The sequence below is a fragment of the Marmota monax genome, unplaced genomic scaffold, assembly GCF_021218885.2.
Source record: "Marmota monax isolate L192 unplaced genomic scaffold, Marmota_monax_Labrador192_F-V1.1 WCK01_AAM20220418_F8-fsc00717, whole genome shotgun sequence".
Classification (NCBI taxonomy): Eukaryota; Metazoa; Chordata; class Mammalia; order Rodentia; family Sciuridae; genus Marmota; species Marmota monax.
This window is the reverse complement of record NW_026692249.1, coordinates 166,593-182,129: the sequence shown is the minus strand read 5'-3', so window position 1 is coordinate 182,129 and position 15,537 is coordinate 166,593. Positions and strand designations below refer to the sequence as shown.

The following is a 15,537-nucleotide window of genomic DNA, read 5'->3' as shown; positions in this document are numbered from 1 at the left end:
GAAATGACTGGGTCATGGGCTCTAAATTCACATCCATGGATTAACCCATTGATACATTCATATTTGATGGCATTATTGGGAGGTGGCGGGAACTATGGGATGTGGGGTCTAATTGAGGAACTGGGTTGTGTGGGAGTGTGTGCTCTGGACACACTATTGTGTCCCTGGCTCCTTCCCCTCTCTTTTTCTTCTTCTGGCCATCATAAGGTAGCTTTGTTCTACCATGATGCTTTGCATCAGCATAGGCCCATGGTCCTGGAGCCTGCAGACCATGGACTGAAACCTCTGAAACTATGAGACAAAATAAATCTTTTCTCCTTTTAAGTAGATTTTCTCAGGTGTTTTGTCACAGCAACAAAACCCACTAACTCAAGAATGAAAGACAAAGATGAGAGAATCTTGCAGTTTATGACCTGCGAGATTTAAATACGCAAGTTCCAGAGACAGAACACACAGGAAAAGGTTGGGAGTAAGCGACCTAAGAAATGATATGAGAAAATTCTCAAAGCAGGACATGAGCGTCTAGATTCAGAGACTCCATCAAGTGACCTACACAGTGATTATAAAGAACTCTACCACCAGTCATCCCATTATGAAGCCAGAGAATAATGAGAATAAAGAAAGCTTCTAGAGATTTCCAAAGGGAGGATGAAGGACAGGTCATGTAAAAAGGATACTTATGTGTGTAGCATCACATTTCTCATTAGCACCTCTGGAAGCCAGACGGTGTAAAGAAAGGAGGAGGAGGAGGAAGAGGGAGAAAAGAAGAAGAAGGAGAGGAAGGGGGAAAAATGAAGATGAGGAAGAGGAAGCAGCAGTAGTAGCAGCAGCCAGTGGTTTCCAACATGTGAAGGAAATGATTTCCAGAGGGGATTCCGTCACTATGGAAACTATCCATTAATCATAAAAGTAAAAACATACAGTATATGTTAAGCCGGGTAGGTTAGGTTATGCTGCAGTAACAAGAAACCTCCAAATCTCTGTGCTTATAACAACAAAGGTTTATATCATGCTCATCCTACATCCTTTGTACTTTTGTAAGTGGGGGAGGTTGGATTCTGCAATTTGTTTCCTTTTGCATAATCCGAGTTTACAACATAGTCACTGTCCTGAATATTAACTGTCATTACGTTAGAGAGAAATGCTCTGGAGGGTGACACACTGGAAATGAAGTGCTCTGTCATGAAAGTGACACGCCACGTCTACTCGGGAAGGGTCATGGGAGGATCATGTTACCCTGGCTCGGAAAACAGAGCCAGAAGTATTTGGTGAACAGCACTGATTGTACCAGCAGAAGTTCTTAAACATGGATCTCCCATGCTTGCTTTCTCACAGAAAGGAGAGGAGGGAAGACAGTTGTGGCCAATTAAAGTGTGACCTGAAAAGTGGAGTAAGGCACCAGAGGGCGGAAAGAGTGGAACAACTGGGTCCTACATCAGTAAATTAATAAAAGGAGGTGAGGAGCTCAGGAGAAAACTGTTACAGAGAGGGAAGGGCATCACAACTTGGCTCCACAGTAAACAACAGTTTTTAAAGTCATTTACAACAAACATTCTGAATGGATATAACCCTCCCCCACATCCCCCAAAATGAGTTAAAACTAAATTGAGAAGCCGAGAGGAGGGGAAACAGGTAAGGGAAGTAATATAAGAGACCTACACCTTTCTCTTCTCTAATGCCATGTTAATGAACAATAGAAAAAACTAGAACATCATAAATTGCCAAATAGAATGCCACTTTAAAAATTTGAGAAAATTTTCAGAAAAAGTAACAATAACAAAAAAAGAGTGGGTGGCACCTTGGAAATGGGAATCTAGGATGAAGAAAAGGTAGACCAGGACTGATTTTTGTTGTTGTTTTTATAAACCTTGTACTTTTGAGTTCTTAAATTACACCCTGTGTACTACTTGGATAAGAATTAAAATTAAACCAGAATCATGTCCTTCATTATCTTGTTATATTTTTACTAACATATTTAATAATGTGTCAAATGCTATTCAGAGTGATTTATGTGTATGAAGAGTGGAATAGACACTTATTGTGTGGTGCAGAGGGATTTCTGGGTGGATCCAAAGTCAGTTTGTTATACAAAGAAAATTAATGCTGAAAATTCCCAAATCTCCCATAAATCTGGTATATTAAACATGTAACTTTATATTCGCATCCTTGAATCTCTTCCTGTAACTTTTCCTCAGATGATGTTCCTTAAGGGTCCTTCATGCATTAATCATTCATGTTTTAATCTTTGGGGTATAAAGTTGAGATATTCATATTCATAAGTTTAAAAGTAACATGTAGTTCATCTATTCATTTATTTTTCCCTTTGTCCCATTTCCACTCCTTGTCCTTCTGAATAACCCCTTTAATGTCTTGCTAAGTGCACAGTACTCATTGCTGTTCCAATCAGTCGTGTCAAATTTTAAAAAATGAGATTCAGTTTACTCTTGGATGGCCCCAATCCTGTGGCTCAACAAAGCCAATGAAGACCCTGGTTCTTTTGAGACATCTGCTCTGTATATATCAGAGGATTATCTTCCATTTAAGACAATACCAAGGTCATTTTAAGACCAATAGTCCCCACTGCTTATGTTCAGGTAACCATAAAAACTGGCTTTGAGGTTTCCAAATGTTTTTTTCTTTAAAAGCAAAACCCAACTTTCTCAGAGATTATAGAGCATTGCTCAAGTCCCATGGGCCCAAATTGGCTCAAGTCAGCCCCATTCCTGAATGAGTATAAAGGAGAGAAGGAATCACCATAATAAGCCCCACTCTGGAACTGAGACTTGTCACTGGGGGGGTGTTGGGAGCCCCTCACCAGCAAGAGTTTATTGGCTCACAGTTCTGTAGACTGGGGAGTCCAATGACCTTCAAAATCACCTCACTAGTCTCCTACATTTTGTTTTCCTCCAATCCTTTTAACACAGAAACCCCCTGAATCTATCACTTAAAATCCTTCCATGGTATGACATCTACTCTTCAGTGGTGACCCTCCCATGGAATCATACCTCCTGGCATTAATGTCTTGAATTTGGGTTGGCTCTGTATTTGCTTTTGACCAATAGAATATAATGAAAATGATGCCATCCACCTTCCAAAGATAGATCATAAAAAACCTTAGGGTATCTGTCTGAGCCTGTAAGATCATTTTGGGGATACTCCCTCTAACCAGCTACCACACTATGAGATTCATAAGTCACACGAAAGGGCCATGGGTAGGTACAATGGTTGGTAACCCCAGCTGAGCTCCCAACCAAGAGCTACCATCAACCACCAGCCATGTCGGTGCTCCACCCTGGAAATCCAGCCCAGTCATGCCTTCAGACAGTGCAGCCCCAGCCTTTCGGGAACCACATGTAAGACTTCAAGCGAGAATTACCCAGTTAAGCTTAGTCAACCTACAGAACTGTGAGAGGTAATATTAAATTGTTGTTTTCTACCATTAAGTTTGGGGATGATTAATTATCAATAATAGATAACAAAAATGCATATATATGTATGTGCACACACACACGTTAGTTTGGGTTGCATTGGTCTGTAAGAAGATACTTCTGTAAGAAGATACTTGACCACCAGTGACTTAAGGTGCTATGGCTCAATATTTGTTCTCTCCAAAATTTAGGTTGAAATTTAATTGCCATAGTATTAGTATTAAAAGGTGGGAGTCATCAGGCTGTGAGGTCTCTGCTCTCATGGGTGAGATTAATGCCTTGTAAATGGGCGAGTACTGTCTCCTTTTGCTTTTTTCTGTTCTGCCTTCTGTCCTATAAAGATGAAGTGCTCCCACCCCTCTAGGGGACACAGTGTTCAAGGCACCATCTTGGAACCAGAGTCATCAAACATGCCAGTGCCTTGACATTGGACTCCCCAGTCTCCAGGACTGTGAGCCAATCAATTCCTGCTTACAAATGACCTAGTCCGTGGTATTCTGTCATAAAGTTCAGATTGACTAAGCCACAAAAGCCTAATGATCTCACATACCAAGACGCCTGAGAGAGGCAGTTGTGGAACTTGTTCAGTGGCTCAGTGATGTTGGGAACCTAGACTCTTTATATATCTATCTCCATTTTGCTTTGTGTAATTAGAATTGTCATTGATTCCAAATGGCCACTGTGTCGTGTAATCACATTCCAGCCAGGAAGAGAGAGACAGAGCAAAAAGAATCTCTCTTTTCAAGGCTCTGAGGTTCTGTCTGTCAACCTAATTTTTCCCAGGAAATATCCACCAGGCTCCATTTCCATTCTATTGGTCAGAACTGGGTCACACGCCCACAACTTGACTGGTCACTAAAAATGGGGAATAGATATAACCAACCCATCTTAACTTCTTTTCTGGGTCTGGGGACTGGACCAACCTTCACTGAGACCCAGGAGTCTCTGCACACTGCTTGAATAAAATAGGCAGGAGGGGTGGAATTGAATGTGCCACCAGACCTGCTGTACCACTAGATAAGGCCCAGTTCTTAGTTACCACTTTGCTCTGGACTCCGGCACTACGAGCCTTTCCTGTCCTCCCATCATATGCTATTCTCCACAGCTGGGTGCTGTCTTCTCCCAGCCACAATTCCTACCTTCAGATCTCAGATCAAAGGCCATTTTCCCAGGGAGCTATGCCTCCTGAGCTGCAGGTGGTTTTAGGACTGTGCACTTTTTGGTTTCATAACGAAGCCTAAGTATGTCAATGTCTATCGTAGAGATTATCCTTAGCCTTCTCCATGGGCCAGAAATTGGAATTGTGGCAAAATTTTTGTCATTATATTCTCAAGTATCTGGTAGATAACAAATAATTATAGAATACATGAATTGTGCTTCGTTTCCTCAATTTCATCCATCTCTCTCTATAATGGTGTTGTGTGAACACAGAAGTCATTTTTAAAAGTTATTTTGCATCCTAAATTTTAAAAAGTTTAAAAGGTTTATCTTAAATTGTTCAAACAATAAATTACATTTTTCTCCTATGCTCTCCCTCCCTACCACACTTTGAGTCACCCCCCCCCCCTTATATCAGAGAAAACATTCGGCATTTTTTTGGGGGGGATTGGCTAACTTCACCTAACATAATCTGCTCTAATGTCATCCATTTCCCTGAAAATGCCATGATCTTATTCTTTTTTAGTGATGAGTAATATTCCATTGTGTATAAATGCCACATTTTTAAATCTATTCATCCACTGAAGAACATCTAGGCTGGCTCCACAGTTTAGCTATTGTGAATTGTGCTGCTATAAACATTGATGTGGCTGTGTCCCTGTAGTATGCTGTTTTTAGGTCCTTTGGGTATAGACCGAAGAGAGGAATAGCTGGGTCAAATGGTGGTTCCATTCCCAGCTTTCCAAGGAATCTTCATACAGCTTTCCAAATTGGCTGCACTAATTTGCAGTCCCACCAGCAGTGTATGAATGTACCTTCCCCCCGCCCCACATCCTCGCCAACACTTGTTGTTGTTTGACTTCATAATGGCTGCCATTCTTACTGGAGTGAGATGATATTTTAGAGTAGTTTTGATTTGCATTTCTCTGATTGCTAGAGATGATAAGCATTTTTTCGTATATTTGTTGATTGATTGTATAACCTCTTCTGAGAAGTATCTGTTCAGAAGATTACCTCTAGATAGGGAATGGGGATGGGAGGGAAAGGGGGGGGGAAGGGGAATAGCAAAGATGGTGGAAAGAGAGGGTCATCATTATACAAAATACATGTATGAAGATGTGAATTTGGTGTCAACATACCTTATAAACAAACAGAAATATTATAAATTGTGGTGTAAAGGTGTATTAAGAATTGTAATGCAAAAAAAGGGGCAGCTCATGTATAAAGGCATAATTGAGTGTGAACATACTTTATATACAGAGTTACAAAAAATTGTGCTGTGAATGGATAATTATGAATGCAATGCATTCCACTATTGTCATGTATGTAAGAAATTAAAGAAAAAATTTTAAAAAATAAATTATATTTTGTTAAATGAGAGTTCATTTTAGACTCCATGAAACATATCCATTTCATTTTAGCATAGTACAAATCAGTAGTTTATAATGACACAGAATTTTGTTCATTTTCAGTTCTTGGATAACTATGTCACTTACAGGGAAGAAAAAAAGTCCCAATGAACACAATTAGGAGAGCTTCCTCCATTAAAGTTGGACCAAGTTGGTTGCTTATGAAACTAATGTGTTTTATTAATGTACCCAACTGATAGTGCTCAGGGGTGAGTGACCCTGTGATTTTGATTCTTGGGGAATTAAAACAGTCATTAGGGAGGTCTTCAAAGCTATCTCTTTGGTAAAGGGCAAACTTCTGGGCCATTATTCTGCAAATAGATGTGGAAAATAATCATTCCATACTTTATTAGGAAGATATGGAAGTGCTGCTGTAAGTTATATCTTGCTCCTGCACATGACTACTGAACCCACACTATCATTGTGACTCCGGGCAAGTTGCTTAATCCTTCTGTACCCAGTTTCTTCTATTGCCAAACGGAGATAAGATTGTAGTAAGATCGGGGCAAGTTAGTGCACGTAGAGTGCTGAAGACATTGGCAGGCCCCTGTTGAAGTGCTTGCTTGAGTTATTATTTCGTGTCTAGCACTGCAGCAGGATCTCAATGCACAGCCACTAAAAGCCCTGAACCCAGAATCCATCACTGAACTAGCTCCAGGACTTCTGGAAAATTATGTAACTTCTGCAAACCTCTGTTTCCTCATCCATGCAATGGGTATCAATACCTACTGGTGAAATGAGGGTTGCGTGAAATTGAGCTGTGGTTATGGGCACCTGTAACATTTGAACTGCTCTTCTGTTCGGCCCCTGGGACACCTCAGCTGACAAGCAAACATAGTCCATGCACAGCAGGCACAGCTCCTGAGACTGTAGGGCAGGAAGGACAGTGGGAAGCCACCTAGGTCAAGTTCAATCATATGTCAGGAAACAAACCAGGGCCTGAGACAGAGGGGGTAAAACAACTTATGTGAAGGCACCCAACCAGTTAGCGACAAAGAAGCACCTATATTATAAAAGAAAACTATAAAGTGTCTCTGTGTTTCATACATGTATACTATTGGCCCTGTGTGCGCTTAGGTTCCACATTTTTGAATTGAGCCAAGTATGGCTCAGAAAATAATGTATAAACATTTTTTTTGTCATTGTTCCCTACATAATACAACAACAAACTATAACAACTATTTACTTCGGATTTATACTGTGTCACATATTATAAGTAATCTAGAGATGATTTAAACTATACAGGAGAACGCATGTTTATTATAAGCAAATATTACACCATTTTATATAAGGGTCTTGAGCATTTGCAGATATTTGGTATTCATGGGGTGTCCTGGATCCAATGTGCCCACAGGTACCAGAGAATGATTCTATTCACATTGTGTTATTTTGCAGTAGCATAGTGCTTTTTATTGCAGGATTTGGAAATACTTCCTGAGATCCCACTGTTACTACTGTGGGGGACAGAGAAGCAAGGATAAATTAGACTCAACAACCAGTATGCTGTCCCCACTAACTATCTTTACAAACCCTGTCACACACAAAAGTTTTCTCTGGTCCTCTGCAGATAAGAAAGGCGTGGGCTGGGGCAGCTGTGATCTATGGGGTCCTGGGACAGAGGCAGCCAGCACCAGGAGTCCTGGGCATCTTTCCAATGACTATTTTGGTTTTTAATGAAAAAAATCAGTGTTTTTAAAATCAGCATTCTTTCACACTACTATTGCACATCGGAAAAGAATATCTCCAAAGGGCCAAATCAGACAAATATTCAGAATATAGAAAATAGTCTCAGTGCCTAACCTCCCTTGGAGGCCCACTTAGCCACATGGGTAGGGGCCCCTGAGTGACCGTGGACTGACTCAGATTGATGACTCCAGGACCAGGATGACTCTCTGAAGAGCAGGCTTTGCTGTCCTTCCTGATGAACAGCTCTCGCTCAGCATGGTGGCTACCGCAGCAGGGTTAGAGTTAGGGGACTGACCCAGCCACCATGTCTCTGGAACCAGCACCGGTCCACCCTGGTTCCTGGAGAACTTCACTCCACTCCTGGAAAGAATAGAACTTTACCCACTTCTGAAGTTTGACACTGCTTTATTTTTTTTCCAGAGGAAACAAATGTAATCAAAATATGATTTCCAACACAGTGAATTTCCTAGGGAAGGAAAAGATAGTGAAGAGTCCCATGAGGTCTGACAAGTCACGTAACAGAGAAACTGCTTACAGGATATTTTAAAAGGAAATGTGTTGTTTTCAGAAGGACATGTCCACTTTCATTTTCAGCATACTCGTGGCCATACCAGACAAAACACTGACTTTAAAATGACCAGATCCCAGGGCCAGATAAAAGGAGATATTATCTTGAAGATGAACTTCTGACACTCCCAGATTTGTGCTTAGTGTTGGAATCAGTGGTCACAAATTCAGATGCTCACCTGTCCCCTCTCCCTGCTCCACTGGTGGAGAAGAATGACCTGTGTTTCATAGGCAGGAAGTAGCTTTTTCAAATGCCTCCAAGCATTTCCATTTCAGAATGACTTACACTCATGCACAATAGAGGCCTCCATACCAGGTATTACATTAGAGTGGAATTTATACATTACACATATATTCACGGATCTGCACACACCTGCATATAACCACACATTGGTATATATGTTTGTGTGTGTGCATAGTTGTGGTTGGTTATGGGGGGGGGTTAGTTCCAAGACTGTGTGGTTATTGAAAACTGAGCATGATCAAGTCCTTTATATAAATGGCATCGTATGTGCCCTGTGTGCATCCTCCTGTATACTTTCAGGGCTCTGAATCCAGTTTGGGTTCCAGTTACGATAGGAGTGTGGAGGACAAAGCAATCTTAGTGAGGTTCTCTTACTGGGGACTCAATGAAAGAAGAAGGTCGGAACAGAGATGGCCAAGGAAGTGCAAATGGATCCAGCAGATGGATCTGTTGCTAAGTCTTAGCGTTAAAGCTCTCTGCAGGGGTTGTGTTGTGGCTCAGTGGCGCAGCCAATGACTCACATGCTTGAGGCACTGGGTTTGAGTCCCAGCACCACATAGAAATAAATGAATAAAATAAAGGTCCATCAACAACTGAAAAAATTTTTAAAAAGTATCCCCTCCTTTTTTTCTAAAGTTCTCTGCACATTAAAATAATAAATCCCTCTGCGTTTTTTTCCTCCTCTGTACAAAGGGAATGGGTAACCATGAAAATAAAAAAGGTTTGACACATAGGAAGTACCCAGCAACAGATAGCATAGTTTAGAGTTGCTTTCATGGTTAGAAAAGTTCCAGGCTGATTGGGGACAGAAGGCCTGGGAGCTTTTACCAGGATGGCAGAGGGTGAGTCCAGAACTGGTTCAGGGAGTGACTCCCTCCTGATGACCCAACCAGATCCCCCACTGTGACAGGACCAGGCATGCTACAGATGGTTTTACCTGGGTCACCCGGGGTGAAGCAAGCGTTCGTGATCAGCCTGAACAGCAGCCACCAGTGATAACACAAAAGGCATCTGGGACATGCTTATGAGTTCGATTTCCTCCCACAATCGTGACAAGGTTTAAAGGAAGGAGTTTCACACTTTGGCACAGTTCACCTTGACACAGTGAACAAGCGTGTTCCATGGCTGAACCCTTGGGGGACAGGCCAGGTTTATTGCATGGTGCTTATTTCCTCGGTGCCCCCAGGTGAGTCATTGTACCTTTTTTTTTAATTTTTTTTTTATTGGTTGTTCAAAACATTACAAAGCTCTTGACATATCATATTTCATGCATTAGATTCAAGTGGGTTATGAACTCCCATTTTTACCCCAAATACAGATTGCAGAATCACATCGGTTACACATCCACATTTTTACATAATGCCATATTAGTAACTGTTGTATTCTGCTACCTTTCCTATCCTCTACTATCCCCCCTCCCTCCCCTCCCATCTTCTCTCTCTCTACCCCATCCACTGTAATTCATTTCTCTCCTTGTTTATTTTCCCATTCCCCTCACAACCTCTTATATGTAATTTTGTATAACAATGAGGGTCTCCCTCCATTACCATGCAATTTCCCTTTCTCTCCCTTTCCCTCCCACCTCATGTATCTGTTTAATGTTAATCTTTTCTTCCTGCTCTTCCTCCCTGCTCTGTTCTTAGTTGCTCTCATTATATCAAAGAAGACATTTGGTATTTGTTTTTTAGGGATTGGCTAGCTTCACTAAGCATAATCTGCTCTAGTGCCATCCATTTCCCTGCAAATTCTATGATTTTGTCATTTTTTAGTGCTGCGTAATACTCCATGGTGTATAAATGCCACATTTTTTTTATCCATTCATCTATTGAAGGGCATCTGGGTTGGTTCCACAGTCTAGCAATTGTGAATTGTGCTGCTATGAACATAGATGTAGCAGTATCCCTGCTCTTTTAAGGTCTTCAGGGAATAGTCCAAGAAGGGCAATAGCTGGGTCAAATGGTGTTTCCATTCCCAGCTTTCCCAGGAATCTCCATACTGCTTTCCAGATTGGCCGCACCAGTTTGCAGTCCCACCAGCAATGTACAAGAGTACCCTTTTCCCCACATCCTCTCCAGCACTTGTTGTTGTTTGACTTCATAATGGCTGCCAATCTTACTGGAGTGAGATGGTATCTTAGGGTGGTTTTGATTTGCATTTCTCTGACTGCTAGAGATGGTGAGCATTTTTTCATGTACTTGTTGATTGATTGTATGTCCTCCTCTGAGAAGTGTCTGTTCAGGTCTTTGGCCCATTTGTTGATTGGGTTATTTGTTTTCTTATTGTTTAATTTTTTGAGTTCTTTGTATACTCTGGATATTAGGGCTCTATCTGAAGTGTGAGGAGTAAAAATTTGTTCCCATGATGTAGGCTCCCTATTTACCTCTTTTATTGTTTCTCTTGCTGAGAGAAAACTTTTCAGTTTAAGTAAGTCCCATTTGTTGATTCTTGTTATCAACTTTTGTGCTATGGGTGTCCTATTAAGGAATTTGGAGCCCAACCCTACAATATGTAGATCGGCGCCAACTTTTTCTTCTATCAGACGCAGAGTTTGTACCTTTTTGACCTTAACTTTCTGATCAGTACAGGAAGGAAGGGGGATCGTCAGGGTGTTCGTTAAGATACCCTGCCACTAACTCACCTCTGTGGCTGTCCCAGCAGCCTTGGTCTCCGGGGCTGAGACTCAGGATTGGTTGAAATGAGTTGAATCTACCTGGAAAGACAAGGTGGGGGGCATCAAATGTGCAAAGCGCAGAGGGCAGCATAGGAGACGACCACAGTGAACTGCTAGGTTGATGGTCATGGGACCAGGGGTGAGTCAGGGGAGCGCAATGGAGGTGTAAGCTCATAGTCCTTATTAGCCCCCTTCTGCACTTCTCCCCAGTACAAAATGACACGGAATTTTACACACATGGTCCAGTCCCTTCTAGATGGAGACCAGAAGTCCCTTCTCATCCAGAATCTGACCGAAGTTACTCAATACATTTTTTCCTTTTCTTTTTCTTTCTTTTTTTCTTTTTTTTTGTGTGTGTGCGTGCATGTGTGTGTGCATGTGTGTTGGCGGGGGTGGGGAGGGGGTGCTAGGGATTAAACCCAGATTCACTTGAATGCTGGGCAAATGCTCTACCACCGAACAACATCCCCAGTCCTTTTGTTATTTTATTTTTGGATATGTTTTTTTTTTTCTAAATTTCCCAGGCTGGCCTGAAACTTGGAATTCCCCCTGCTTCACTCCTGAGTAGCTGGGATTACAGGTATGTACCATCACACCTGGCTTCAGTTAGATTTTTAACATGAAATGCTATCATACTTCATGTCTGGAATCTCAAACTCTCAGAGTGACTTCACAGATTGGAAGTAGTGAATCACCACTGTTTCTCCTTTCCAAATATGTTAATGTTCAGGTATATGGTAATGTCAGTCCACAATACAGATGACGTTAAGTTTGGGTGGGAAAAAGTGAAGGAGCCAAGCAAGTAGGAGTGTCACGTATCTTCTCAAACATCTTGATTAGCACTAAGTGCAGGTTTTCTGGAATGAAAACATTTGGGATCCACAAGGAGCAGGACAAGTTCAACAGCATATTTTTCTCCTTTGCTGGATTCTCTGCGCTAGATTTCTTAACAGACGTTTGCTAACAGCGTTTACGAGTTTACCTCCTGATATTGTGTTCCCTTTTCATTTCTGTGATTAAATAGGGATTTAAATCCTGGAACTGAGTTTCTATGGAGAGTGAGTGGTTTCCCCAATCCAAATCATTCATACAGACACATGAGTCCTAAAACCTTCTAGAAATGCTTCTCTTTTTTCTTTTTTGTGGTGCTGGGGATTGAACTCATGGCCTTATGCATGTGAGGCAAGCACTCTACTAACTGAGCTATATCTCCAGCCCTCTTCTAAAAATCCTGAGGAAATAATCAGGCAATTACAAATGTCCTAACATGCTCACATATTTCCTCACCCCATAATAAGAAAAACCAGCAGTGTAATCACCACAAAAACCGTGAGATCTAAATGTTGTTCACGTCATCCTTATGGAGTTCTGTTTCTGTTGAATGCAATGTATGTGTTTATTGTATGCATCATTTTTGCCAAAGACTCAAGGAATAATTAAGGATATAGAAGAAAATAGAGTTCTCCTCCTCCTCCTTCTCCTCCTTCTTTTTCTCTTTCTTCTTCTTTTTTATAAACCTATATACCTATACCCACTTCCTCCTCTTTCCATCAGACATTTAAATTACACTTAAAATTTGGTGTTTGGACTTTGGGATCTTTTTCAAGACATGACATTCATGAATACATTCCCTTATGTTTTTACATGTTATCTTTACATAGTGCTTCATTCATTCATTCAAAATATGTGATGACCTCGAAGAAGATAAAAGGGTAAGGAAACCAGATCCAATCCTGGAACTGTCCTATGGGGAAGACAGATCTGATTCATGAATCATAGGTGCATGTGAGACCTTCGCCCTGGCAGGTACTATTCAGGAGCAAAAGAAAGAGTGCCCCAGAGAGAAAATAGCATGCACACAGGCCCGACAAGACACTAAGTCAGCATCACCTGATTCTCGAGCCTCATCTCACACTGACCAGAAACTGTGAGGCCAGGGTTAGGGGGGCAGCAATCTGGGCTTCAGTGCACCTGTGGCAGTGATGGCCATGGTGTGGGGGTGTTCCGACCCTCACTTTTGAGAACCATTGCCTAATGCCACTCCAAACATCTTGCAGCCCTGAAGAAATTGAAGTCCTGGTCTGTGGGCAGGAGAAGTGTCCAAAAGACTAGAAGTAGATTAGTGAAGGGATTTTGAGCTTAAACTCTTCAAACCTCTCAAGGAGAGATGTGAACCCAGATCAGACTTGCTGTATCTGGATCTTCAGTGGATGTGGCTTTGGTCTGCAACTGGAGAGCCACGTGCCTTTGCCAAGACCAGATGGATTTGCATGAGCCTGTATCCCACACGCTGAGCACCTTGTCCACCTGATGCCGGAGGAATGAAACATCCCAGTGGATTTGCTAACTTTCCCCCAATTGCTCATGAAATAGAGTATGTTTCTAGTTAATGCCCTTCCATAAAACTTCTTTGGTACATTGTCAAAAGCTTTTGCCTCTTTTGCTAGTGAATTATTCTTTTTCTTATTTAATTTTACATAACTTGTATATTTATCTCTTTTTATATATGCCACATACATTTTCTCCTGCACTGCATAACTTTAAAAAAAAACTTCATTTTGGCATCTTTTCCCAAGAAATAAAAATTTTTAAGTAGTTAGATCTTCATGTCTTCCTTGGTTTTGGCTTTTAGGATTTTTGCCATGCATTAAAAAAATCTTTCTTCAAAGTTACATTATTAAAAAATAGGTTTTCTAAATGTCCAATGTCTCTAGTAATTAGAGAAATGCAAATCAAAACTATCCTAAGATTTCATCTCACTCTATTCATAATGGCAGTTATCAAGAATACAAACAACAATAAGTGTTGGTGAGGATGTGGGAGAAAAGGCACGCTTATACATTGCTGTTGGGACTGCAAAGTGGTACAGCCAATCTGGACAGCAGTATGGAGATTCCTTAGAAAACTTGGAATGAACCACCATTTGACCTAGCTATTCCACTCCCTGATCTATACCCAAAGGACTTAAAATCAGCCTACTATAGTAATGCAGACACATCAATGTTTATAGCAGCTCAATTCACAATAGCTAACCTGTGGAACCAACATAGATGCCCTTCAATAGATGAATGGATAAATAAACTATGGTATATACACACAATGGAATATTACTCAGCATTAAAAGAGAATAAAATTATGGTATTTGCAGGTAAATGGATGGAATTGGAGAATATCATGCTAATCGAAAAAGCCAATCCCCAAAACCAAAGGCCGAATGTTTTCTCTGATAAGTGGATGCTGATCCATAATGGCAGAGCATGGGAAAAATGGAAGTGCTTTGATGGGGAAAAGTGGGGGAGAGTAGGGGAGAGGGCATGGGATTAGGAAAGATGGTAGAATGAGATGGACATCATTATCCTAGATACATGTGGTGTGACGCTACATTGTGTATAACCAGAGAAATGAAAAGTTGTGCTGCAATTATGCAATTATGTACCATGAGTCAAAATGCATTCTGCTGTCACATATACCTATTTAAAATTAATTAATTAAAATAAAAAATCTGTTTTCTTAAAATGTTTTCATAATTTTTATATTTTTGCTTTTCATGATATGTTTGCAATTTTTTTGGTGTGCATTGTATGAAGGCAGGATCTGTTTTTTTTTTTTTTTTCTTTCTCCTGTAAATACCTGAATAGTTACTAGATATGAACGTGAGATAATACCTTGCACTGATCGTCTGGGTGAGAAATGGACACTGTCCAGCTCTGGTGGTAGCGGGGATAGTGAAACAGGCGCTGTGGTGGGAAGTCCCCATAGGGCTGCTCTGCAGTACAGCAGTCTTCCTGCAACACGCCTTCCCCTCAGATCCTAAAGGGCAGTCCTTCTCCTGGGCGTGTTCCTGGAAAACCTCTCACTTGGAGTCCTGAGGGGACACACACGAGGATTCTTGGCAATCGTGGTAGATGCTATAGCAGAAGCAGTTAGTGCCCCTTACTTCTTAAGCACCCAGTACGTACCATTTCTGGGCCATCACCTGCAGTTCTCTGCCAGGGCTTTATCTGGTGCTGGAGGCACCAGAAGAGACACTGAAGGAACTAACTAGATCACACGCCCTCTTCTGGCTCCCTTTGCTCCCTGCCCCATTCCTCCTTGCACTACTAGCGTTTCTAGGGGTCATCTCCCAGATGAGCTACCTCTACCTACCTCCTCATATGTCCTTGCACCCCAGGGCTCCCTCTTAGGAATCCCAGATTAAACATACCACAGAATACAGCAGAGTTGCTAAAAGCAACACACACTCGTGTGTGCACACATGCACCTGGAAGCACAAGCATGTGACTTGCCAACATGGATATAACTTTAAAGCAAAGCACTAGATGACAAAGGTAAGAATCAGAATAAGGTCTTAAAGCACATGCTATGTATGTAAAT

The 15,537-nt window shown here is 41.3% G+C and overlaps 1 long non-coding RNA gene across 1 annotated transcript; it reads left to right on the top strand.

Moving 5' to 3' along the window:
- The first annotated feature begins 9,595 nt into the window (after window positions 1-9,595).
- On the top strand, window positions 9,596-14,442 carry LOC131423859 (uncharacterized). Its single transcript, XR_009225957.1, has 3 exons — window positions 9,596-9,678; window positions 11,688-11,743; window positions 14,312-14,442. It is a non-coding gene; the product is annotated as an uncharacterized LOC131423859 (long non-coding RNA).
- The last annotated feature ends 1,095 nt before the right edge of the window (window positions 14,443-15,537 follow it).